This window comes from Panthera tigris, chromosome C2 (assembly GCF_018350195.1).
Source record: "Panthera tigris isolate Pti1 chromosome C2, P.tigris_Pti1_mat1.1, whole genome shotgun sequence".
NCBI lineage: Eukaryota > Metazoa > Chordata > Mammalia > Carnivora > Felidae > Panthera > Panthera tigris.
This window is the reverse complement of record NC_056668.1, coordinates 84651172-84677067: the sequence shown is the minus strand read 5'-3', so window position 1 is coordinate 84677067 and position 25896 is coordinate 84651172.

The following is a 25896-nucleotide window of genomic DNA, read 5'->3' as shown; positions in this document are numbered from 1 at the left end:
TGTGTGTTTCTTTTTTTAGATCCAACTTCTCCCATTTTTAGTCTGTCATTTTTGCCTATCAAACAGACACATTTTGACTTGCCCAACAAAGAACCAAGTTATCAACACTCACAGAAACTGACATTTTTAATTCAGGCTTCATTATGTCTTTGAATTATGACAGTGAAGTACAAAGACATTTTAAGGGTTTTTTCATTATTATTTTTTTAATCCAGCATTGGGATGTTTATCTTTCTTTAGTATTCGTATTTCCTTCTCTACCTTTATTCTCAGTGATATATAATTAGCATTATCAAAACCATCAGCTATTATCCTTTATGACTTTTGACCTTTGTTTTTTGACTATGTCTCAAACTAGCATTCTCTAAAATAAGTAAAAACTCCTTGAGAGATTTTAATGAAATATTGTGGGGTTATAAAAACAATCATTTAAAATGTGAATCCCCTTTGAACAAAAACAATGAAATAATTTAAAATGTGAATCTCTTCTAAACATGACTAGGCAAGTAATGGATTATATGATAAAACTATAGCAATGAGATAAATTTCAGAAAAAAATATTTTGTAAATCAAACTTGCGTTTGATGATAAGTGCAATTTTATACTCTATATTTTATCACACATTTGTAACCACTATTTCGCAGTTCTTGGCTTATAATATCAATGCTATTTTGGGGTAAATTCTATTTTTTTGCAGAAGCAAACATCCTCTTTGATGACAGATTACAATGACTCATTAGTCACACATTAGATACAATGAAAGCGTTTGGTAGCTTGTCAATGTAGCAAATGCCTGCCCCAAAAGATAGATATATGTATATTTAATGGCAAATTTAATTTCTGACATCCTGTACAAAATTGCAAAACCAACAGTGCCCAAAATAACAAGAGCAAAAGAAAGCACACTGTTTTTTATTTCCACGGATGCTATCTTTAGAACAATCTGCATGATGATTTTAGTTGTGATGCATGTGTGTTGGGAATCTTCTAACGGACTCTTTATTTACCCACATCTTAATATAGCTTTAAATATCTGTTTTATCCAATGTACAATCTTAACAAAAGTAGTTATATTACCATGTCTGGGACTGATTTTTACATGTCTGACTTTGCTATTAAATTTCAAGAAGGTTAATATTGCTTTTGTAACCCTGTCATGAGTAATGCATTTTCCCAGTAAACATGTCATAATTTTAAAGGCTGCTCAAGAAGCAGTGTTTTTGTTGAAATGGTTTTGCATTCATTTCTCTATTGTTTTATAACCAGAATATAGTGTAATGCTTTGAAAAGAATACGCATATTTATGTAATTAACACTTTTTGTTTTTAGCAAAACCTTGCCCATTAAAAACTCAGAGGGTCTGAGAAACCCATGTAAATGGGTAACTTTTCAGTGACAATATTTGCATTCAATTTTAATTTAGCATCAACTCTATATCTTGAAGTGTATCCATAAAGTGACTGAGGGAAGGGTATATCCTGGTAATATTTTTTCTATTTTATTTTTTAATCTAAAGTAAGTGTTGACATTCAAAGGTGCTCGTCACATGTAGTATGGCAGGGTTCTATATTCCATAATAGCTGAATTCTCTGTATAAAATTAGAGGCTTTAATATGGACGCACAAATATTCTTTTCCACCTCAGTCTTAACTCCTGGAGGCAGAAGTAAAACTTGTTAAGAATCCTAAAGGTTATGAGACTCGTGGTTTTCAAACTGTGGTCCCTTGAACTCTTAGGCTCTTTGGGGATGCTCAGGGCCATGGGAGAAGGGAGGCCAAGTAGCCTCCTACTTCCTTGAGACCACAGCATCTCTGCTTTCATCTCCTGTGACTATTAGAGCTCCATGGAAGAAGGGAATCTCATGCTGGAGGCAAAAAAGTAAAAAAAAATTATTGACTGAGGTCATCTTATAGATAAGGAAAGCAGGGCTTACTTAGAGTAGCACATTGAGTCAGTGACAATGTCCATTTTGCAACCTAGTCTCTTGTATCTTAGTCCCAAGCTCACTCTACTGAATTACAGTGAACTTTCCCTATACAGTCACAGGTCTTTTTGTGTAGTCATCTGAGGCTGTGTTACTAAATACACACTAAGAAATCCATAGTCCCATGTTCAGAATCAAGATGCTACTGAGACTACAGTATCTAGGTGGTAAATGCAATTGAGCAGCATGTTACAGACCAAAACCAAGCCCTTTAACACCGTGAAGTTTGGGTGCACTATTGCAGCCCTTAGGTAAAATATTGATTCGCTTATTACTTAGTAAAGTAACATTTAGGGAGTATTTTTTAAATTTTCAGTTGTGGTAAAAAAAATTACATGACATAAAATAGACCATTTTAACTATTTTTAAGTGTAAAGTTCAATAGTGTTAACTATATTCACATTGTTGTGCCTGGGGGTATCTTTCTCACTGGAAAAAATTACTTAGGACTTAAATCCAAAAGAAAGAGAATTAAAGAATGTAAAGCTGAATTAAGATGCTACTTACCCCAAGACATATGTTATGGAATAGTATTCCTATAAGTTGTGCCAGGTAAAAGAGAAACATGTTCAAATACTTTATGTAGATATAGCAAGCTATGTTCCTCTCTGAGAAATTCACAGTGAAAATTTGTATTTGAAAAACTGTGAGAAATCATCTTGTAAAAATTTCCTTGAGATTATGTAGTATAGAGTATCCCAAGCTAATTTTCCATAGACTCTCCCCACCTTTTTGGGGGAAAAAATCGAATTTTACCTTCCAGAGCTAATATTTTGTAAACACATTTTGGAAAATTCTCCTCTAATAGAGCTTTTGCAGATTAAAAAAGAGAGAAAGACTTGTAAGGCAATGTTTATGTTATTTATGTTCACTAGCTCTGATTTACCAATTCTTTATCCTCATCTTATGGATAGGATATTGATGGATATCCCATTAGTTCAATCATTCAATAAATATTTAGGTGCAGTGTTAAGTGCTGGGAATACAGTAATGGGTAAATCAATCAGGGCCCCTTACTTCACAGAGCTTGCAATCCCGGTGCCTAAAAAAAGAAAAAGGCAATACAGGGAGCAAAAGCAATGTTTGCTGTTTCTGACACTCAGCTTATCTGGCTGTTTGTTTTGTTTTCCTTAACTCTAAAATGAGAGAAGTGGGGAGGAGAGGTTCAGGGAGAGCAGAACACCAGTCCAGAAGTTCACAGTCTACTCACAGCTTTGAGTAGAGCTATCCCATATTTTCCTAAGATCTACTTATGCATCAGCAGTTAGATCAATGATAACTTGCTAGTAATCCAAAGATGGGTTTCTGTTGTTCAGAAAGAGGGAGATAGCACAGAAATGAAGGGAAAGAAACGAAAGCAAGGGAAGAAGGAGGGAAAGAAAACACACTGTTTTCTTGGTCTCTTCTAGTTGGTCTCTTCGCTGTTGATGTTACTTCCTTACAAGAAGATTTTGTTCAAGTGGCAACTGAAGACCGTTTGGTCAACAATCCGCATGTCATCATTATTTTTCTCATAATTCTAAGAGGATCTCTCTATCAGATTCAACTCTTAGTAGTAACCATGGGTCCTACCTCTGTCAGGAAATATTTTCTCTAATTAGCTATTCAACCTTCTGCCTCAGACTCTGACCTTTACACCAGGGAATCTGTGTCTTCATGTGAGCAGCAGGTGTCTCCTAAGCAAAGGAAAAGACCAGCCCGTGGGCATAGACATTGCTTGGTTCTCCAGAACTGTCCCATCCCTAGAATACCTATACAGAAAAACTGGACATGGTCCTGCAAAAAGATACTCCTGAAAGGTTCAAGAAAAGCCCCACCTTCTTGTTGAGTGTTCCCTCATGTCCCACTTTTTTTTGTATGGAGTGATTGATTTGAGGGGTAATTCCTGTATATACCACTTGAAAAGAAATGTTTTAGGTTCCTGGCCTTTGGTCACAGAGATTTGGAAAGAAGAAAAGGGTGCAAAATTGAAAAGGGGGGGAAAAAAGAGGCTTACAACTAAGAGAAAGAAGGAAGACCTCATGCCAGCTATGCTTTCCTAGCTGCATGTGTTGTCATTGATGTGTCACAGGTGATTCTCTAAGTCGGTCCTGACCTGAATCCTCTGGGGGACATTGCAACTTTGTTTCACTATTTCTCTCCTGCTCATAGTAGCTTTTCCTTCAATGAGAATAGTGGGAGATGAGATCATTATCAGATCCTCATTACTCTGAGGAACAGATTTAGAAGAGAATTTGGGATTTTCAACTTAAAATTAAGCGCTATGTTAGTCTGTCTTCTTTTTCTAGTTAGCTGGGAATCAGTTTTCCAATTCATCCTCCTCCATGTCATTTGCCTGTTGATAATATGATAGGCCACGGAGTACTTGTCCTTTTTATTCCTTTTAATTAACTTTTAAAAATCACGTATGATTATTTGTATGGATTTCTATTCTCTCTTCCCATCAAATTTGTTTGGCTTATTTTTTATTTACACACCACTACCCACTGCTGTGAATGAACAATAACAAAAAATCTGCACTCTTCCCTTCCACCTCTTGAACTGGAGAAACAGTTAGCTAATAAGAGGCTAAATGAGCCTCAGAGTATAGAGAAGCTGGAATCCTTAAATTATTTAAATTGAAAAATGGCTGGTTTTACAATCAGAAAAACTCAAGTGGACCATAAGCCCTACTTGATTGTCCCCTCCTTATCTGGATGATCTTGTAATGACAGCTGGAGTTATCTGCCATCAGCATCACTGTCCACAAAAGCTTCTACTCTCTCTGCTCAACTCTTCAGCAGCCCTGGGGAGCTGGAGCTGTTTCAGGGGAGAGGGCCCTAGAGGATTGGAAACTTTATTAAAATGCAAAGCTGTCTCTAGTGACATAAAAGCCCTGTAAAAAGTGATGGATCGAAGACCACAGGGCCAGAAATGATCTACAGAATGAAAAACTGAGATTTCATATACTGACACCGAAAGGCTGGGGTTAGTATAAAAGAAAAAGCAATGTGAAATAAACAGCAGTGTAACATAAAGAGCAAGAGATGGAGGGAAAGGAAAATATAATGTTTCAACATGAGTAGTGCAACGAAGGCCATGTGTCAGACTAGCCCTTGCAGACTTTTGTCTCAGGAAGCAGCCCTCCGCAATGTATTGTGGGAAGTCAGGAGAGTTGGCTGCTTTGAAAGGTGAATGAAGCACCCCCCCCCCCCAGTTATTCCTGATTTTCTCTTGGTAAGCAATTCATTCTTGAACTATCCATGTTCAGAAAATCCATGAATTTTCTGACACTCTTTGTTACTAATGATATTAGTAGTAATAAGATAGTAATAATAGGAATCCGTCATACTTTGGCTTGAAGTCTGAAAGTGGCCCTTCGCTTCATTTGCCATATAACCATGAGGAATCTAAAACTTTGTCCATTTAACTTAAAGGACTCCACGTTTATTACTCACTAATAAGTTGAAATGTTGAAATGAAAACTGAGGCACTAAAATATGTAACAATTAAGTAATTTGTTATAAACAAGGAAAATTAAAAACAAGGTTCAATTTCACTTTGAGTATACTGAGCTCTCAATAAATCCCTCTTCATTTATTTTGCATTCAAAATTCCTTAGTAGAGGGGCACCTGGGTGGCTCAGTCGTTTAAGCATCCAACTCTTGATTTTAGCTCAGGTCATGATCTTGAAGTTCCTGCTATCGGTGCCAATAGCACAGAGCCTGCTTGGGATTCTTTCTCTCCTTCTCTGCCCCTCCCCGGCTCATTCTCTCTCTTTGTCTCTCTTTCTCTGTCTCTCTCTCTCTCAAAATAAATTTTAAAAACCCAAAAAACAAAATTCTTTCTAGGGTCTCATGACACTGGAGTTGAAAAATACTCACTAATGAAATTGGCAACCAACTTCAGCAATCTTTGCTCAAATAACTAAGCACAAAAAGTCAAATAATTTTCAAAATAGTTCAGAACTTATAAAAACCAAGGTGGTATGTTCCCTTGTACACCTAACTGCTTTGAAAACATTTCCTAGAAGAGATTTATTAGCATTACCATTACCACCACCACAACTACCAACAACCATTTAATTGAGTGCTCACCATATTTCTTCCTAGCCCTTTTCCCTTCTCCAACCCTCATCATCAAGCCTCATTTTCCCTTCTGCTCAGGAACCTTGAAAAGGAAAAAAAAAAATCAAGGTGTTGGTCTAAATTACCCAAATGTTAATTTCTCTTTTTATGCAACTGGCAAGTTTGGTTAGCAAATGAACAAAGCTAAATGAGGTACCCCATTCCTTCATCTTCAGCAGAAGACATTAAAATTCCTAAAAAGTTAGAGAGGGAGGGAGCCAAACCGTAAGAGACTCTTAAAAACTGAGAATAAAATGAGGGTTGATTGGGAGGGTGGGAGGGAGGGGAAAGTGGGTGATGGGCATTAAGGAGGGCACCTGTTGGGATGAGCACTGGATGTTGTATGGAAACCAATTTGACAATAAATTTCATATTTAAAAAAAAATCCTGATTGAATCATAGTTACTCCATGTTCAGAAGGACCCCCCCAAATATGTAATACTTTTGTCCTTATTTTCCCTAAAAATATTGTGTTTACACTTGACATGTTTATAAACTGATTTTTGTGATGACAAAAGATTGGCAGAATTACTTAAGATGTTTTTTCCACGTTCAGCTCAGAGATGGCTTAAGATGTGACCTTGTAAACAAGCTTCCTTCTCCAATATTTAAAAAAAAACAAAACAACAACAACAAAACAAGGTCCTCTCTGTCCCCAAAAAAGAGACTGGGCACCGAAACACAGAGAGGCCCCTTTGTCCAGCTCTCCCCTCTCTCCTATTAGTATGCACTGCTGCAAACTTGACGCCCAGTGAGGAACTTCTTTGACTTGGGAGGCTGGTTTGTGCAAAACCCCAACCTTTGTTCCACAGGGACACTCATGTCAAATGATAGTCCCTCATGGGAATCATGGCCCCACCATGTTCTCTCATTCAGGAGAGGGTATTGGAGTGCAAGTAAGTGAAAGCAGTGCTATTAGAAGGATACCCTTGAGCTTGCTGGAATTAATTCTAAAATAGGTTATGTGGACAACCCTAGAGCTTTATTACTATTTCACATTCCTTATAACGTATCTCAATCACAGCTGACCATGAGACACCAGAGTCTAATGACACTGGAGTTGAAAAGTCCCCACTGTTGAAATTGGCAACCGAACTGGCAGAACTCATCAATGATGAGAGATCCTTAGATCCCTGGAACTAACCCAAGGTCCGAGAGGGCACCCCGAATCAACTCGGGCTCTTGGGAATCTTTGTGCAAATGGTAAGAGCACATCATACTGCTTTGTCCCTTTTGGTCTGGTGCCCCTCATACCAACTCGACTCAACAGCCTCGAATTTATGGGGCAGGGCAGGACCAGAGAGTGTTTACATTAAACTAGGATTCGAATAAGCTTAAGATACCAAATACTGTTAACGACATGAAATTCATTTTAGGCACCATGAATAAATTTCTGTCTTTTTATTGATTATTTGCATGTGTTAACTTGGACTTTACATTGAAAAAAAAATTATTTTTGTACAACAAATTTCAGTAGTTCAAAATGCAATGATTCTCTGAGGAGCTTTTTAAAAGGCCCATACTGGGGGTGCCTGGCTGGCTCAGTAGGTGGAGCATGTGATGCTTGATCTGAGAGTTGTGGGTTCGAGCCCCCGAGTTGGGTGTAGAGATAACCTAAAATGCAATCTTTAAAAAAAAGAAAAAAAAAAAAGTCCGATACTGAGACTATATCCCGGACAAGTTAAATCGGAATCTCTGATAATGGTACCCAAGCATCAATATTTTAAAGCTCCAAAGATGATTCCAGCACGTAACCAAGGTTGGGAACCACTAGTCTAAGGAAGGGAAAAGGGTGAGAGAGGGAAATCAGTATAAGGAGATATTCAGAAACTGTGGTCATACAGTTATAACTGGTATTATTTAGATTTGTCAGCCTGGTACTCTAAGTGCTATGAGGGACACTGGAGATGGGCCTCACACATCCCCAGACAGTAGTCACTCCCTGCCTCTCTCTGTGCATCTGTGCTTGAAGCCTCTATCTCCGTGAGTCAAGGGCAAAAGAAGTAGTGACTTCCCTATAGCTGCAGAGTTCTCTCAAAACTGATTCAGTAACACCTTTCTCTACTTCTGTCTCTTTAGAGGCAGGTAAAAGTAGAGCGTCCTGGATCCACTACAAACTTCCTCAAGAATAGACAGACTCAGACCAGAGTTTAAAAAAATAATATGGAATGTCTATTGTGAGCAAAGTACTGACTTAATCCTCATTACAACCCCATCAGGCAGGTATTAGATGTGCCTCCATTTTACAGATGAAGATACTGAGAAACAGAAACATAAGAAGGCTGCCTGAGGTCATACAGCTAATGTGTGTCTCAGTCTGGACATTTACTCTAAGACAGATGGAAAACTGACCAAGGGTCACCCCAGCCATTCATGGACAGCTGTCTGTGTCAAAAGAATCTTCCATTCTTTAGGTAGAGAAGCAAATTAGTATGCTAATTGTTTTTGCAAGTATGTGTAAGCAAGCATTATACTCACAGACATAGAAAAGAATCTTAGTGTGCAGACACCAGTATGGGATGTGTCCTCTTTTGAAACCTCATCACTAGTTCTCATGACCAATTTAGGTCTATGGGAGTTTCTTTGATTTAAAAAAGTATTTGGAATATCTAAGAGAACCCGGCATATGCATCTAAGCTCAAGCTTACATGGAACCTTTGGATACAGAGTCTGTCTTCTTGTTAGAACATCTCTGAAAATGGAAATCCTCTTGAATTCGTAGTAGTAGAAAAGGCAAAGAAGAGTATGTTCGGTATGTTCTCCCTATGAAGTCCTAGAGTGTGATAGTGTAATTGGAATTGACATCAACTCTACAGCTGGAGCCATCTGTTCCCTATTTTGTAAACTTTTTTCAACCAGAAACTGCTAGCTACCTAAAGAAACAGCGTAAGGTAGGACAAGCCCTCAACCAATTTGAAGAAAACAGTTTCTCTTCTATTTACACGAGGCGTCGCCTTGTGTCTGTTACGTGCTAGGTGCCATTGCTCTAGCTGCTTCATCTTTAAGCCCTTCTCACCTTACCGGCATGCTTTCTCTCTCTCCCTCCCCCTCTCCCCCTCTGCCTCCCAGCAGCCTTATTCTGGCTGTTATCCCCTGTCCCTCTCTACCCTCTGGGCCAACACCTGCTCTCAGATCCTTCATTCATACGAAGGTAAAAGTGGTTGATAACAGCTAAAAAGAGTTATGATTTCCAGGGTGACAGGCATTTTAACAGAGATCAAATCCTTTAAGCTAAAAGGGCAATGTTCTTGTGACATAATTACAGGCAGTGGCTCTCTGGAGACTGATGAAGCCTGCTCCAATGTTGCCACTCCCATGGCAGCCTGCTGCCCTCCTGAAAAGGTCAGTGCCTTTTCATGTTTTTATCCCAAGTGCTTGGCACGGTGACCAGCATATTTGGCACTCAATAATGAAGGAAGCTCTGGCCTGAGGAAAATAAGTTGCATCAATAGAGATGCCCTGACACAGATGAATGGGAAGATGCCGGATTAGTTTTGAGCCAAAATGCCATGGGAAGAGGCCAGATAAGGCAATAAGAGGAGATAATGTAGTTCCATCCTTTGAACCTTCCTAGAAGCCCACAGCAGTTTCAAGAGACTTATATGCTATTGTGAACCAGGAATACTGTTAGGCACTATAGCATTGCTGCCCTTATGAAGCTAACATTCTACCTATAGGGCCTGATATGAAAGCATTAATTATGTAATTCAGTATTTAATCAGTCATATTGAGTGCTGCAAATGAAAATTGCGGGGTACTTACTAAAAAAGCATATAACAGAGGGACACAACCTAACACAGAAGGTCAGGCAAAACTTCTCAGGAAAGAAATACTAAAGTCACTTATGCTGATTCCTGAAGGATGAGTGGGAGTTAGGTAGGCAGAGAATTCAAAAAAGGAGTGGACATTCCTGATAAACACCTTTAATCCTGAGAATTGCCTTGATTCCATTTCTTGATGTTGCCTGGGTAGAAAACATTTTGAGGTCTTTGTGACAAGCTGCCTATTCAGTCAAAACTCTGAATTCAGGGGTGCCTGGGTGGCTCAGTGGGTTAAGCGTCTAACTTCGGCTCAGGTCATGATCTCACAGTTTGTGAGTTCGAGCCCCACATCAGGCTCTGTGCTGACAACTCAGAGCCTGGAGCCTGCTTCCGATTCTGTGTCTCCCTCTCTCTCTGCCCCTCCCCTGCTCGTGCTCTATCTCTGTCTCTCAAAAATAGATAAACGTTAAAAAAAAGTTTAAAAAAAAGACTCTGAACTCAGACAAAAGAAAATATTGGCATAAAGGAAGGAATCACTTCCACAGATATCAACAACTTCATGAACATACATGTGTACCGTGATTTCAGCCATTACTGGTTTTCTGTGTTCTCAGCTAGGTTGTTAGTGTGAATGCCCATTGGGTATACCCCATCAGCATCCTCTGGGCCAGCAGCTTTCAAATTCTGAAATGTCTACAGACTAGACTCTCTATATGCCTCTGTCCAAAAACTCTGGATGAAAGAAAAGGAGTTGGGAAAAAGGAGATGAGTTAAGGAATGGAAAACCTCAGAGAGAGCCTGGTCTGTGTAAGCCTGGTCTGTCTGACCATCCCACCTTTCTTTTAATATGGAGCCAATACTTTGTATGTCTGCAAAAAACACATTCCCAAGCTCATCGTGCCATTTTATGCATCATCTTCCCTTGGCCTCCTTCTTCAGCTAATTAAATTCTTGTTCCTAAAAACTCAGTTCTGGCATCCTATCCTCTTACCCCACTGTCCCAGTCTAATTTAGATATCCCTCGTCTGTGCTCTCATAGCATGCTGTACTTTTATACCTTATCATGGCTATATTGTAATAATTGATTTACTTATCTGACTCATCTACTTGAGGGAGTAAGGGCGAGACTCATGTTTTAATCATTTTCATATCCCTAGTCCCTAGCAGAGCCCTTAAAAATCCACCGAATGAATTAATGTTTATGCGTGATGGTTACTTTTCCTCTCTTAGCCTCTGGAGAAATGTGGAGACCTAGATTTTGCATATCTGGTAAACAAGCCTGGATTTGTATATAGGAAACTTTTGACGTATGCCAGTCTGAAGTTCTTCTCCATCTGTGCATAAGCCTGTTGTGGTTACCTTAACTAGGCTGTTCTCTATAGCCTTTCTTTGAAAATATCTTAAGAACTAATAGACCAGTATATATATGACCTGACTCACCAATATATCAGTTAAGAACACGATTGGTTCTGTTGTTCAGCCCTGAATAAGCTACAAGTCTGTGCATAAGTCTGATCTTTTAGTCAATGCATTTTAAATAATGTCCATGTTGTATGTTAGAAGTGGCATCATTTCCAAGCTAGAAGCAAAGAAAGAATAAACTGTGCCTACCAGGATATTTGCCAAATATTAAGTACTTAAGTATTTCTTAAATAAGAAAAGGAAAGGAGAAAATAATAAAGGAGTAATTGGATGCACGTATGACTATAGTACAATCCACAGGAATCCTCAAGTCATGAGTTAGAATAAGGGACTTATTATTGGCAAAAATGACAAAGCCATCAAATGTAAAACATAAAAGCTATTGGAAGATCACATTTTCCAAACCTGGATGAGGCAAATGTTTGGTATATGAGGAGAATGTATTCTAAACTGTAGAGAAATCCCTATACAACCCAATGTTTCTCCTCGTCCCTCCCCCACCACACACACACACACACACACACACACACACACACAGTCAGCACCCTCACATGCACATGTCATGGATGTCTTGTCTCCTTGTTTTCCTAAAATGACTTTGATTTGAAAAAGAGGACATCAGAGATAATAGTAGGGTGAGAGAAAGTTTCCTCCAACTGAAATTCTCCTTCCTTCTCTGTGTATGATTTTTCAAGGTAGGCATAAGCACCACCTCTTCTATGAAAACCTTTTCTGATCCACGAGAGCCCCCAGCTAGTTGCCTCCTCTGCTCCACCACCCCATGTTACCTCTTCCCCTCTTTTGCAACTTATTTCACTATCTTTTATCATAGTTGCCTACATCTGTCTACACCTGTCCTTCCTCTAGAATAGGAGCTTTGAAAGAGGGGTTAGGCCTCATTTATGTTGTATCCCACCACCCCATTGGTAACCTAGAGCCTTGCTCCATTCCTAACCTAGAGCCTGGCAAAAAGTAGGAACTCAGAAAATGTTGGATGAAGGAAGGGAAGAAGGAAAGAATAAAAAGAAGGAAGTTTATCTCTGAACAAAAAGAGCATTTGTCTTCTTTCCTCAAAATATTGTATCTTTCTAAATAGGGGCAGCCTGTTTTCTTTCCCTAGGTGTTAGGGTATGTGCCCTTGAACACCTTACCTTGGCAAAGAGCCCAAATTCCATCTCCAACCAGCTGAGTCACTTTCTGTTTCTTTGCGGTTCATTCATGCTTTTCCCCTTCATTGACACATTAACATTTCATGGTGAGTGGGTCCTGTTCAGCTGGCAGCCCCTCTCAGCCAACACACCTCTAGGCTGTCCTCACTTCACTAGTTCCCAATTGCGTGCCTCTCGGGGGCTCTGTCATCGTCAGCATATAGCTAGAGGAGCTGTTGGTTTGCTATTGCCATACCTAAGTTTTGATAATTAACGTAAGGCAAACTCACAATGGGAGAGCTCTGCTAGAGGTGATCTTCTCTTATGGGTTCTTTTCAAAAGCACCAGGTTGTTTGAAGAAAATGAGAGAAAAACAGATAACAAAAGAACTGGAAAGATCTAATATCTGCTTCATTTGATATCCTATCAGCCTCTCTCGTTTTTAATTTTTCTCCAATACCTGTACATCTTTTAACCTCCATGCCATCTGCAACACTGACTCCCAATGAGTTTCTACTTCAGTCTTGTTTTGTAGGTCAACAGTTTATACCTTAACCTCAAAAATAGCAATAATCCACGAGCAAATTAATAATTAAAAGTCTAGCATCTCTAAAGCATGGCATACGTGAATTTCCGTTTATTGACTTTGAAAAGGAAATTGCACTTGTGCGTGCGCGCACACACACACACACACACACACAAATATTTGTTACAAGCTTAGCATTTCAAGATTTACTTTTGCTCCTTAGGCCCTTAGTAGGTGCTCAATAACTCCCTGCCGACACAGTGATTAGTTTTGGTAGTTCCCTGTTATTTCCAAAGACACAGCATTTTCCAGACTTTTCTGATCAACAAATGAAACGTAGCTTTCCTTAAAGCTGTGGAAATAGAATAATTCATATTGCGAGGTTATTTATTACCAGCCAGACCCTCATCTTGCTCTACAGGGCTCTGATAATCACCTATTTCAGAAGCCATTAGCCTTCTGTGTGCTGTAAAGCACTCTCCACCGTAACGTGTCTGTGCCTTTGTATTCTAGGGGAAGGAATGGTGTGTACTGAAGCAACAGACCTCTGTTGACCAAGTAAGAAAGTCTTTGATGCACAAATAGTACATTTAACTGCTTTGATTTGATAGTGTTGAAGTTAAACAGTGTAGTGGGTAGTAGAATCCCTGCCCAGGTATGGAAACATATAAAACCTTTGAGAATTTATACATTAATTCAGATGCTTAAAATTATAGAAACACAGACGTATAGGAAAAATACGCATCGAAAGAATGTAACCGTCAAGCCTTAGGCACTTACGGGAGGACAGCAGGAGCTGGATTTAACTTATTGATTTTAGAACCACTGTTTTTTTTTAAAGGTGAAATATTGCCTTTCCTGTTTTCAGATAATAATGACTGTTGTTGCAAATTATAAAATTTAATTAGCTATATAAATGCCAGAGGAACAAATAGTGTGCTATTGTCTTGATATCTTTCCAGAAATTAGTCTTTTAAAATAAATTTGCCATATTAATCATCTAAAAATATTTTTGATCACTGAATTAATAGTTTGCAGCCTGTTTTCAGGTACTCATTGCCATAGGTGATTGCTTCTTAATTACTACATGGGCTCTTTCTATTCACTCATATTAATTCATGTTTTCTGGCACAGTCCCAAAAGGCAGCCTTGCCCTATATCTTCTAATTACTTCTATAATTGAATTTGCCCACTTTTTCTAACCTATTTTTTAAACTGACTGTGTTTGTTCATGGTTTATTGTGTCTTTTTGTGTCAGTTCTCTGCAAGCAGAATGTACATTGATTCTTTCCTCGTTTCTCATTAATTTTCAAGAGCTTTGCTGCATGTCTGTTTTCTCAGTCTGTCAGACCTATTGCTAGACCAAAAAAAAAAAAAGGACTCTTATTATTAAAGGTTAGGTAAAATAGACTGAAGTTAATTAATTCATTAGTAACTCTGAGCCAATTACTGGAGCCTTCTCTTATTTATATACTTGTTAACAAGACAGAAATGAGAAAGGCCAATTACAGGCACATGTCCTTCAGAAGTTCAGCAAACCCAGAGCATTTATTGACACCTTTCCAAAAAAATTTCAGTTTGTATATTAAATGTGTGACATTGCATTTAAAAATTATTGGCTAACACTCTTCTCCTTTCTATTAATAAATTTGAAGGATTTCCCCCCACCTATAGAAATCTTTAATATGCCTACTATTACTAAATTCTTCTAAAATTATCTCAAGGAGTATTGCTGAGCCTTGGCAATTACGAAAATAGAAGAATTGGGCTTATTTTCTAGATTTTGTTATTCTATTCTTTCCAAGCTATTAAAGTTTTAATTCTTGAAATGGGGTAATTGACTAGCAGATCTCATGTACTAGAACTCTTTAAGATACGTTTTACCTGATTATTATTGAATATGCCAAAACTTTACTGCACGTGGAAAGAAACTTTATTCTCAGATTTTTCCTGGTTACCAATATAAAACACTTTAACTGCTTTATCCCTGCGGACTACCTGCACGGCACATACTGTATCCATTACTTCTTCCCTGCTTCAGAAATACTTTGTTAATTTCACAGGGGTTTGGAGGGAAGGGAGCCGGTGATTGACAGTTTTCTGTACATCTACATTCTCTTCATATGTTGGTGTCAGCATGGAACCAACAAACCAACAGAGTGCGTTAACACTAATGTCTCAATAAATTGGCTGTTTGACTGAATTAAAACTAGTTTGAGTGTTTTGTTTGGTTTTGGTTTTGGTTTCCTTTTTGAATCTCATGTGGACACAGATTTCCATAGATAAGTGGATGCCAAAATGTTGTCAGGGTTACTGCTGCCTAACATTTTAGTTTTTTCTAAGTCCCAAGTGTATTCAAATGTAATCAATTATTTTATAGCATGATAATGATGATCACAGCATTATAAAATGACAAAGAATCCCAGCAGATGATTAGTCCAGGTCCTTGATTCTTAGAAAACCAAAGGAAAAAAGGTTAAAAATGTGTAATGTACCATATTCAGGAAGCCTTTCTTAATACTTCTTATATCTGAAGTGAACACCTTGCCTCTGAATTTCCATACTATCTTATTTATAACTATTTTATGGAACGTTTTACTTTCTACCCTGGATTGTAATAACTTGTATCTTTCTTTCTGCTGACTTATTACCTAATTGAAGTAAGTGTATTTTATGCATTTGATAGCCCCAACAGTCAGCTCGATACCTGGCAAATAGTAGGCCCTCAATAAGTATATGCCAAAACACTTAAGGCTGAGGAGTCCATAATCTCTTTTTTAACGTGTTCAGTGTCTAACCTCCCTCACTGTCTAGGCTAACTAAAGAATCTCATGCTTGAAATCAGTTAATGTATCTTAATTTTCTGTGGTAACTGCAATAAATTGGTAACAAATGTTCCGTTATTAATTCATTATGTAGACTTCTCTGCTCCACGATTAAAAAATCTATACTAAGTTTTCCTCAGATGAACTGTTTTTCATTCCTTTAATTACTACATGACTTTTTTTTTTTTTTTTTTTTTTTTTTTTTTTTTTTTTTTTTTTTTTAGTGGCTTTATGGACCTCAAGTTTGTTCCTTCGGGCCAAGACCACACAGGCCCTTGTTTCTCTTCCAATTCCATGTGTGGTGCAGTCTCTGTATTTTCAGAAACACCTATGTGGAACACAGACTTCTTGAGCTCCTTTACTCCTTACAGCTCTTACCCATCAGTTCTTTATGCCCCTGCCTCAGTGAAGCCGGTTTTCTTTCCCTCAGTGAATTTTTATATATTGTCCCTGCCTTTCTTTCCTTTTCACCCTTTCTTTTCTTCCTTCCTCCCTCTTTCTTCTTTCCTTTCTTCCTTCCTTTTCTTGTCTTTATTCTTTTAAATAAAGTGCTTAATAACTATACCTTCTAATAACAGCACTCCATATGTTTATATGATCTCCCATTATACAAGCTTTTGTCACAGATACTATCTCATTTATTCTTATCTGTATTATACAGATGAAGAAACTGAAATTCAGAGATTCAGTGACTTGCCCAAGACCACCTAGCTAGGTACAGTTTCAGTTTTTGAATTCGTGACTTGGTTTACCTGTGAGAACAAAATCCAGAAAGCCCTCTTTTCTCTGTTGATTCTTACCTTTTGTGTAAAGAAATTACCCAAGGTACTCTGCCAAACAGCTGGATGTGTAGTCACCTGAATGATTTTTCCAGTAATTACATAGGTCATTATAAAAAAGAAAATGTGGCCTGGTACTTTAATGTGCCTACGTCATCCTGTGAACATGCAGATTCTGATTCAGTAGGTCTGAATTTCTAATGAGGTCTCAGGGATCTGGGAAGGGGTATGATGCTGCCAGTCCATAGACCTCAGTTGGAGTAGTCAGGTCTAGGGAACAGAGTGAGTTTTGAGAATTGGAGAGACTTGGAGCTCCTGGGTGGCTCAGTTGGTTAAGCGACCGACTTTGGCTCAGGTCATGATCTCGCACTCCGTGAGTTTGAGCCCTGGGTTGGGCTCTGTGCTGACAGCTCGGAGGCTGGAGCCTGCTTCAGATTCTGTGTCTCCCTCTCTCTCTGCCCCTCCCCTATTCATGCTCTGTCTCTCTCTCTCTCTGTCAAAAATAAATAAACATTAAAAAAATTTTTTTTTAAAGAATTGGAGAGACTTGATTCAAGTCCTGTCTCTTCTCTCTATTAACTATGACCTTGGGCAAGCTACTTAGTTCCTGTGAGCCTCAGTTTTTTAATCCTTAAAATGAAGATATTAATATGTATCTTACTCACTGAAAGTCGAGGGAATGGGCCTATTTTCTCTCCGCACTACTGCCTGGTTAGTCTTCCTAAGGTCTCCTTGAACTCAGAGACTTTGCAGGGAGCCTCACCACCTGGTGAATTATATATAAACTCTTCCCCTTGAACTTCCAACCCTCAGTGTTTGAGCCAATGTCACCTTTCTAGCTTGATCTCTCCCTACTTTCCATTCAGACCTTACATGTAGCTAACATATCAGATTTTCTACTTCCTCTTCTTGATTCGCCTTTGCCCCACCCAACCTGCATCACATCTGTAGAAATTCTGTTCTTTATCTAAGTCCCTTCTCCCACCCATGCTCTTACTGGGAGCATTTTTGCTGCTGTCTATCCCCCCCCGTCACGCCCAGCTCCTACTAGATCTGTCTCCCTGCCATTTGGAGCCTCATAATACTCTGTTTTTATCTTTGGATGATTTTTGTATTCTGTCTTATGTTCTAGTCATTTCCCCAATTATCCCCATTCCTAGTAGACTCTAAGTTCCTTGAGGATGGAGAGCAGGTGTTGCTCTGCTATCACAATGGTAAAAACATAGCTTTGGGGCACACTGACCCGGGTATGTGTGCATCTCAGCTTCACCGTTTGCCAGGACGAGCCGCCTCACCTGTCTGAGCTCCAGTTTTCTCATCTTAAAGTAGGTGCCAACTGGGGCACCTGGGTAACTCAGTCGGTTAAGCGTCTGGCTCTTGATTTCAGCTCGGGTCATGATCTCATGGTTCATGAGATCGAGTTCTGTATCGGGTTCTGCTCTGAGCCTGCACAGAGCCTGCTTAGGATTCACTCTCTGCTCTTCCCCTGCTTGTGCTCTCCCTCCCTCTGTCTCCCTCTCAAAATAAATAAACATTAACAAAAACAGTGGGTGCCAATGATACCTAGCTTGCAGAGTTCCTGGGAAGAAATGTTGTATATGAAATACCTCACACAGCATGCAGCACACAGCAAGGGCTCGTGTCAGTGAAACAGAACAGATTAGAACTGACTCTGTGATCCCGGCACAACTCAGACATTCATTCTAGTGTGTGAGCAACTGGACCCAAGCCCAGGCTTCCAATTTGGTGTGAATGTTTTAACATTTTCTTTTCTGGCTATGCTTATGTCAGTATAAAAGTCTTATCAGAATATTCCATATCCAGCCCTATTCCAATCAAACTATATTTGTTGATCTAGCTCTAGTGAGCGTAAAGTGATAATGAATGTTGGTTATATGTGTGGTTTGGTTTTACAAAAAAAGGCCTGTGGTTTATAGTTCAGCTTGGGTTGTTTGAGTCCAAACTGCCACTCTCTAGCATTTCCCTAATCTCTCTGAACTATAACAATCTCAGAAGTTGGGATGTTTTTCATTTTCTTCTTTATATTTGTCTGTATGTTGAGGACTTTTTCAAGTGAAGAGCACATTATTTCTTTAGCCCAGAGACAATAATAATATTCTCTTGAATGACAGCAACAACTTTCATTGCCTCAAATCTCTACTTTTATGAGTTGAATTCATATATCTGTATATAAATTTCACTTGACTCTTCTGTGCTTTTTTAGATTTAAATATTTTATTGCAGTAATTGCTAAGGAGCCATAGTTGCATTTCTTTTTTGGTTCTTTTCAACTAATTTTTAAAATGAAATAGATTAACAGACTGTATCATGAGTCAATTTAACCTTTTGGGAGACAAACTAATTTTTCTTAATAACTACAAGTTAAATATTGTCAATGTAGCCAAAGTTGACTCGATGCCTGGACACAGTGCCAAAGATGAATCCAAGCTGTATCTAAACTTAGGGCAGTCAAAGTCAAAGTCACAGCTATAGTCAGTATGTTGTTTTGTTAATGTGGGTAAAGAGGGTTTTTAAAAGAAAAATAGAAAATGGGGCAAACCTTGTTTTAATCAGGGAGTATATGGAAAGCAAATTAAATGCCTATATTAAAACCTATTCTTTTAGACTACCAATAACATTTCCCCCTAGCCCCAAGAGACCATCATAAAACAATAGTTCATAGTGCTTTTAGAACAGGAACTGAAGTTGTGTTCTGTGCATGTATGTATAGTCCTACATAAGAGGAATGCAAAGTTTAAAGCTGCTGTCGCCCTTTGGGGGAAAAAAAAAGGAAAAAAATGGGATTCTGACTCAAGTATGTATGCATTTTCTGTTCTTCTATCTTGTGGGTCTCTATTGCTAAAAATATTTTTATGAAATTGCTCTGTGCTTCGTGTGGTCTTGTTTGCTTATTCTCAAATCTCAAACCATGACATAGTTATGAAACATCTTGAGTTATTAAAAGTGGAGAAATTATATTTTGTTTGTGAACTGAACAGCAAGCCAAGCGATGTCTTCAGAAACAAAGATTTTATTTTATATGAGAAAAAAATTTATTTCTCATTTATAAGCTACAATAAGAAGTGGTTCTAGGACAAAGAGACAGAAATTGTCACTTGGAAGCTGTAATGTTGAAGCTGTCTACATAGCTGCAAATGAAGTAGAAGTTGGTTTCTTTTTCTTGGCCTATTTGGCCAATGTAAAAGCATCTTATTGGGTGAGCAGATCTCAAAAAGTCACCTTGAGATTTAAGTTACCAGTTTACAGCATACGGATGATCAGTTTACCAGCAACAACACAAAGACATTTAATTTTACTTCATGCAGCATGAACACAGATTGAGACACTGTATCAAATGGTTAAGAGCATAGGCTTCAAGCGGTACCTGGGTAGCTCAGTAGGTTAAGCCTTTGACTTCTGCTCAGGCATGTATCATAGCTCATGGGTTTGAACCCTGTGTCAGGCTCTGTGCTGACAGCTCAGAGCCTGGAACCTGCTTGGAATTCTGCGTCTCCCTCTCTCTCTGCCCCTCCCCTGCTTGTGCTGCTCTGTCTCTCTCTCTCTCTCAAAAGTAAACAAACATTTTGGGGCTCCTCGGTGGCTCGGTCGGTTGAGCTGCTGACTTTGGCTCAGGTCATGATCTCACAGCTGGAAGGCTCATGGATTCAAACCCCCCTTCGGACTCTGTGCTAACGGCTTAGAGCCTGGAGCCTACTTCCGATTCTGTGTCTCCCTCTCTCTCTGCCCCTCCCCTGCTCACGTTCTGTCTCTCCCTCTCTCCCTCTCTCAAAAATAAGTAAACATTAGAAAAAAAAAGTAAATAAACATTAAAAAAAAAAGGGGGGGGCATAGGCGCTTCAAGTTAGGCTAACCTGAATGTGAGCCCTGGCTCTACCGCTTGCTAACCACATGATCTTCAGCAACTTAACCTCATGAAGTCTGTTTCCTCACCTGTAATACGGGGATTGTGCCATATTTCATTAGTTGAGATGCATAGTCTTTCACATTTTAACATTAGAATGTATCTTGCAACTGATGGTGTGTCTTAGCAACATTTTTTTTCTTGCTTGCTAGTACATAAACTAATTGTGCAATTTAAAACCTATGGCATCTGGTAGTCAACTAAATAATTAATATATACTCCATAGAGGCATTTTGAGATATAAACAAAATAATGATGTGAATAAAATCTTATGCTCTAGAACCTGGCCCGCAAAAGACTTAATAAATAATACCCACTAAAATGTTGTGCACTATGATTTTTGTAAACTCTGGCATTTCCATGTCTTTTTATTCGTGATTTGTGTTTGCCAAAACTAGACGTTAACTTCTTTGCAAAATCCTTGTGTTGGAACAAACAGTCTGCCTACTGAATTGTTCATCAAATTTCCTCTAATTTCTCTGGCAGTAAGATATTGACCCTAAGGGTTTAAATCTGAAACATGGTCAGAATAAGGGCTTGTGAAAGTCCGCAGTGATTTGTCAGATGGAGTTGTCTGCAGACAAAAAGAGGAGGAAGTAGCTGAGCATATGCTGCAACAGTGCTGAGCCCACAGTAAGCAGCACAGAAGTGCTCATGACAGGGAGGGAGTGGCATGCATGGAGTGGTTGAAGGGCATAGGTTCTGGAGCCAGGCTGGCTGGGTTTGAGAAGATTCTGGAGCCAGTTTGTCTCGTTTGAGTCTTGGCTCTTCACCTTACAAGCTGGATAACCTCGGACAAGTTATTTAACTTCTCTGTGGCCTCCATTTCCTTCTAGGGTTGTTGTGAAAACTAAAAGAGCAATGTCGATTGAACGTGCTCTATGAGTTTGCTATTATTATTGAAAATACACCCTTCTTGTGTTTTAAGTTCCTTAAAAAAAAAAAAAAAGGTCTGAGTTTTCTCATACTGAAAGGGAATATTCCAGTCAATTTGTTTCTCTAGCAGGTGATTATTATAATTCTGTTAGAGGCTTGTACCGTATAAAACATACAACTTACAAATAGTGTCTTTTGAGTATTTGTGATCATGTGACATAGCTGATAAAACTAGCCTATCTAGCAATAAACACATGACTAAAAACAAAGTATCACATAAGTCTGAGTTGCTTTCAACAGCCTTTGGAATGTCTGTATAATATTATCTTCTTACGGCTTAAAACTCAGTATTACATATGTCAGCCTATAGCCCCAAGAAAGGGTCACTATGACTAGGAATTTTAGAGTGGGCTCTTTCTAGTGTTTGTTTACTTGTAACCCATGTTATTCCAATTTTTTTTCTAAGTTGTGAACATGGTTGTTGTGCTTCAAACAACAACAGCCATCAAGCATGTTTATATCTTCTAAGCGTGAGATTGGGTGCGGCTTTTTACTTATTGACCACACCTATTTAATACAAAGAATCAACTCTGAAGTGAAATAAAACTTACTAATAGTTAATAACTATTTATTGAGTGGTAATTATGTGGTAATTCGCATGAATAATTGTAATCAGTATTGTTGTTCCATAACGAAAGCATATTTTTAGCTTTTGTCTTCTCTTTTTATTCACATTTTGTTCACTTATCAATTATTTATCTTCAATATCAGTATCGAGAGACTGTATAGAGCAAAGTGTGTTGGAACATTGGTTTCCCAACAACATAGCTCCAAAACCCAGTCTGTCACCCAACTAACCCCCAAATCTCTGATAAGAGTTGTCCTTGCTTGGGGTGTCCGGGTGGCTCAGTTGGTTAAGCGTCCAGCTCTTGATTTGGGCTCAGGTCATGATCTCATGAGGGTTTGAGCCCTGCATCTGGTTCTGCAGAGCCTGCTTGGGATTCTCTCTCTCTCCCTCTCTCTGCCACTCCCCTGCATGCTTGCATATACACACATGTGCTCACGCTGTCTCTATCAAAATAAACAAATCAACTTAAAAAAAAAAAAGATTCTTGCTTGTGTCATAAGTCTGCTCAGGGCTGGGTGGCCCTCCTTTATCCTGTAGCTCTGCCATCTAATAGATGCCTTCCAAGATCATCCTCGTAGGGAAAGCAGAACCTGCACTCTTGTAGGAGCCAGTCCATTAGCTAAAACACAGTCATATAGCCCTGACCAAATTACAAGGGAAGCTGTATTTTTCCTCTTGCCCAGGAAGAGAAAATAACATGGTAAATACATAGCATTTTCACCGCCACAGCTTCTTATGCTACACGTATAACTCTGAGCAAGTTATGTCTTCTGAAAGCCTCAGTTTTTTCATTTGCAAAGTGGCAATAATAATACCTATCTTGCAGAGATACTGTGAAGATAAACAAGGAAAGAAATGTAAAGGGCTTAGCATATGGTAAGTACTTCATGTAATTGTTTTATTACTAATAATTAATAGCTTCTCCCTAGAACACACATGTCTAGGGGACCTGAGTTATTAGCACCTAAGTTATCTGGCCCCTACCAGTCTGGCCCTTTAGTCTCTGCCCAGCCTGTCGGGGGTGCAGGACTCAAGGCAGGTGAGACTCTTGGCTATGGAACTGACATCTGTATGAGCTCGTACTACAGGGGCCGGGATAAGAGGAGACCAAAGCCAGGGCACGACATACAGAACGGGCTCTGGTTTCTCCAAGAGTCTTCGAGGGGAGGACTTTGAGGGGATGAATTAAAGGGGTGGAGGACAGAAGAGAAAACTCGCCAGTGGTTTGAACTTGTGCTTAAAGTAGGCCCTAAATCCCAAGATAGCAGCTGCGAGAAAGGGGGAAAATGAACACATATTGAGTCCTTACAATGTGGCAGGCATCATGCCAGGGCTTTCACACAGGTGACCTCATTTAATTCTTACAGGGATCTCTAGGTAAGAATCATTAACCTCAGTTTCCAGTACAAAGTACTCACTCAAGCTGACATAGCTAATAAGGGACATGGCTGGAATTGGGTCTTCAAAGCCCTAGTGTGGTGTTCTTTGTACACACCACCTCTTTACATGGTACTGAATTGTGCTGATGACCAGCAGATCTCAGAGAATACACAGGAAGTGTAACCCTCCCTCAGAAGAGCAGAAAGTAGAGCCATTCACCTCCTCAAGCAACCCCTCGACCCCCACTTCACACATGACCAAAGCAGCTTAACTGAGGGTCAGCTTCGGGTACAATGTATTTGCAAACACACACAAATGCATTCCTGTCTGCTTGCAAATGTTTGAAATTAATTTCACTGAGAGAAGCAATGAGTGTGTATATAGGTTCCTATTAACATGCATGTGAGATCATTTCCTTTTGGGGGCACATGGAGGATGGACTGATTTTACTGAGTAGACCACAGAGTTGGATGAAGAAAACTGATCACACCAAGGCCACAGCTCCTTGATTTCATAATCTGACAGCCTGGGCAATGAAAAATGTCCAGAAATTTTGAGCCCTCTGTAGCCATGAAGGCCTGGAATATGGTGGGAACTTGTCCCATAAAACAGTCCCATGAAATGAACCCTGAGTACCATGCCATCGAGTGCCCTCAGGGTATCCAAATATATCCAGAAAAACCAAGGGATTTGGGGCTTGGCATTTTACAGGAACAGTATTAAAACAGAACTACATCTGCAGCAGCAGAACTGAAACGAATATAAGACTAGGTTTTTCCAATCTGTCAAAATAAATTTACTTGGAGTTGTGAGCAGCATTAACTCTGTAAGTTCTGGTCTCTGCCTGTATTTCTAACACGTGTTAGGATCCAACCTACTGATTTGGACAAGTGTAAGAAATAGTTTATGACACAACATGCCCCTCATACTTGCAAATATTTTGGAACTTGTCATTTCTATGATACGGTATCTTCCTTACCATTAATTTTCATAGCTACTACTTAGAACAAGGTTTTCATGATCCGCATCATACTCTGAGGCAGTACAGTGTAGTGGTTAGTGGTTAAGAATATAAGTTCTGGGGGGCGCCTGGGTGGCTCAGTCAGTTAAACATCCAACTGTTAATCTCAGCTCAGGTCATGATCTCATGGTTCGTGGGTTCGAACCCCACATTGGGCTCTGTGCTGACAGTACAGAGCCTGCTTGGGATTCCCTCTCTCCTCTCTCTCTCTCTCTCTCTCTCTCTGCCCCTCCCCTGCTCTCGTTCTCTCTCAAAATAAATAAATACACTTTTCTTAAAAAAAGAATATAAGCTCTGGAGCCCAAATACCTTTGTTTGTTTCATCATGTACAAGCTGTCTGACTTTAGGCAAGTTACTCCTGTGTGCCTCAGTTTCCTCATCTGTCAAATTCAGAGGTTAATAGTGCTACCTCATAAGTTTGTTTCAAGGACTTAGCAAATATATGTATATGTAAAGGACTATACTTAAAGGACTTAGCAAATATATGTATGTAAAGGACTTAGCAAATGTAAAGGACTTAGCAAAGTGACTGACACATGGTAAGAGCCCAGTTCCCTAGCAAGGACCTCAAGAATGAGGGAAAGGGACCGGTGGGGAAGAAAAGCCAAGCTCCAAGCACTGTTGCCATGCAGCAGGATGGAGAGGAGCTAACACAGAGCAGCTAAAATTTGTCTCACTAGTCTGTGTCTCAACAGTGAGAAACAAAGTTGAGAATCGAATCTTCACGTGCTTATGAACCCCCTGTAGATCTTGTGAGAATGTGGATCCTTATCCATTAGGTCCAAGATGCAGCTTGGGATTCTGTATTCCTCATAGGCTTCCCAGTGATGCTAACGGTGCTGGTCTACACACCTCACACTGAGGAACGGGGGTCTAGAGAACACCGGGTTGCTAAACACTACATAGGCTCTTTCTCTAGGAGGAGAAAACTTCCCAGGGATCTTTCCTTTTACCCAGCCTCTTTTGCATTTTGGTCACACGTCATGGGCCAAGAAAATGTTTGAAAATAAGTACTGCTGCAGAGGAAGAAGGCACAGATATCCTATCTTGAATGACATAAAATATTTTTCATCCTTAAGCATTAAATGATTTTCCCCTTAAGGGAAAAATTGGCTTCTCTGATCTGGTCTGAATATCTGAAAAATTGGCTTCCCCTTTATGCTCATTAATTACAAACTAGAGGATTGAGATGTTTTTTGAGATAGGCAAAAGGTCTCCCCATCTGCTTTCCAAATAGGGATGGCATCAGCAAGACCAAGCACCCTCTTGCCAAATGATGACCTTTGCCAAGCAACCAGTCTTTTAATTCTAACTTCATGCACATTTCAAGGGAAATGTAAACCACATGTTTGTGCTCCACGGACACATACATCATTGACATAGAAAGATTTCCAGTTGTTAAAGAGCTTTAAAGTGCCCCGCAGGGTTTCGCTAAGACTAAAGTTGGACCTTCGCAGACCGCTAAGCCGAGTAGCATTCCAATTTTAAGAGTCTAAAGCCAATCAGATGACCGTTTT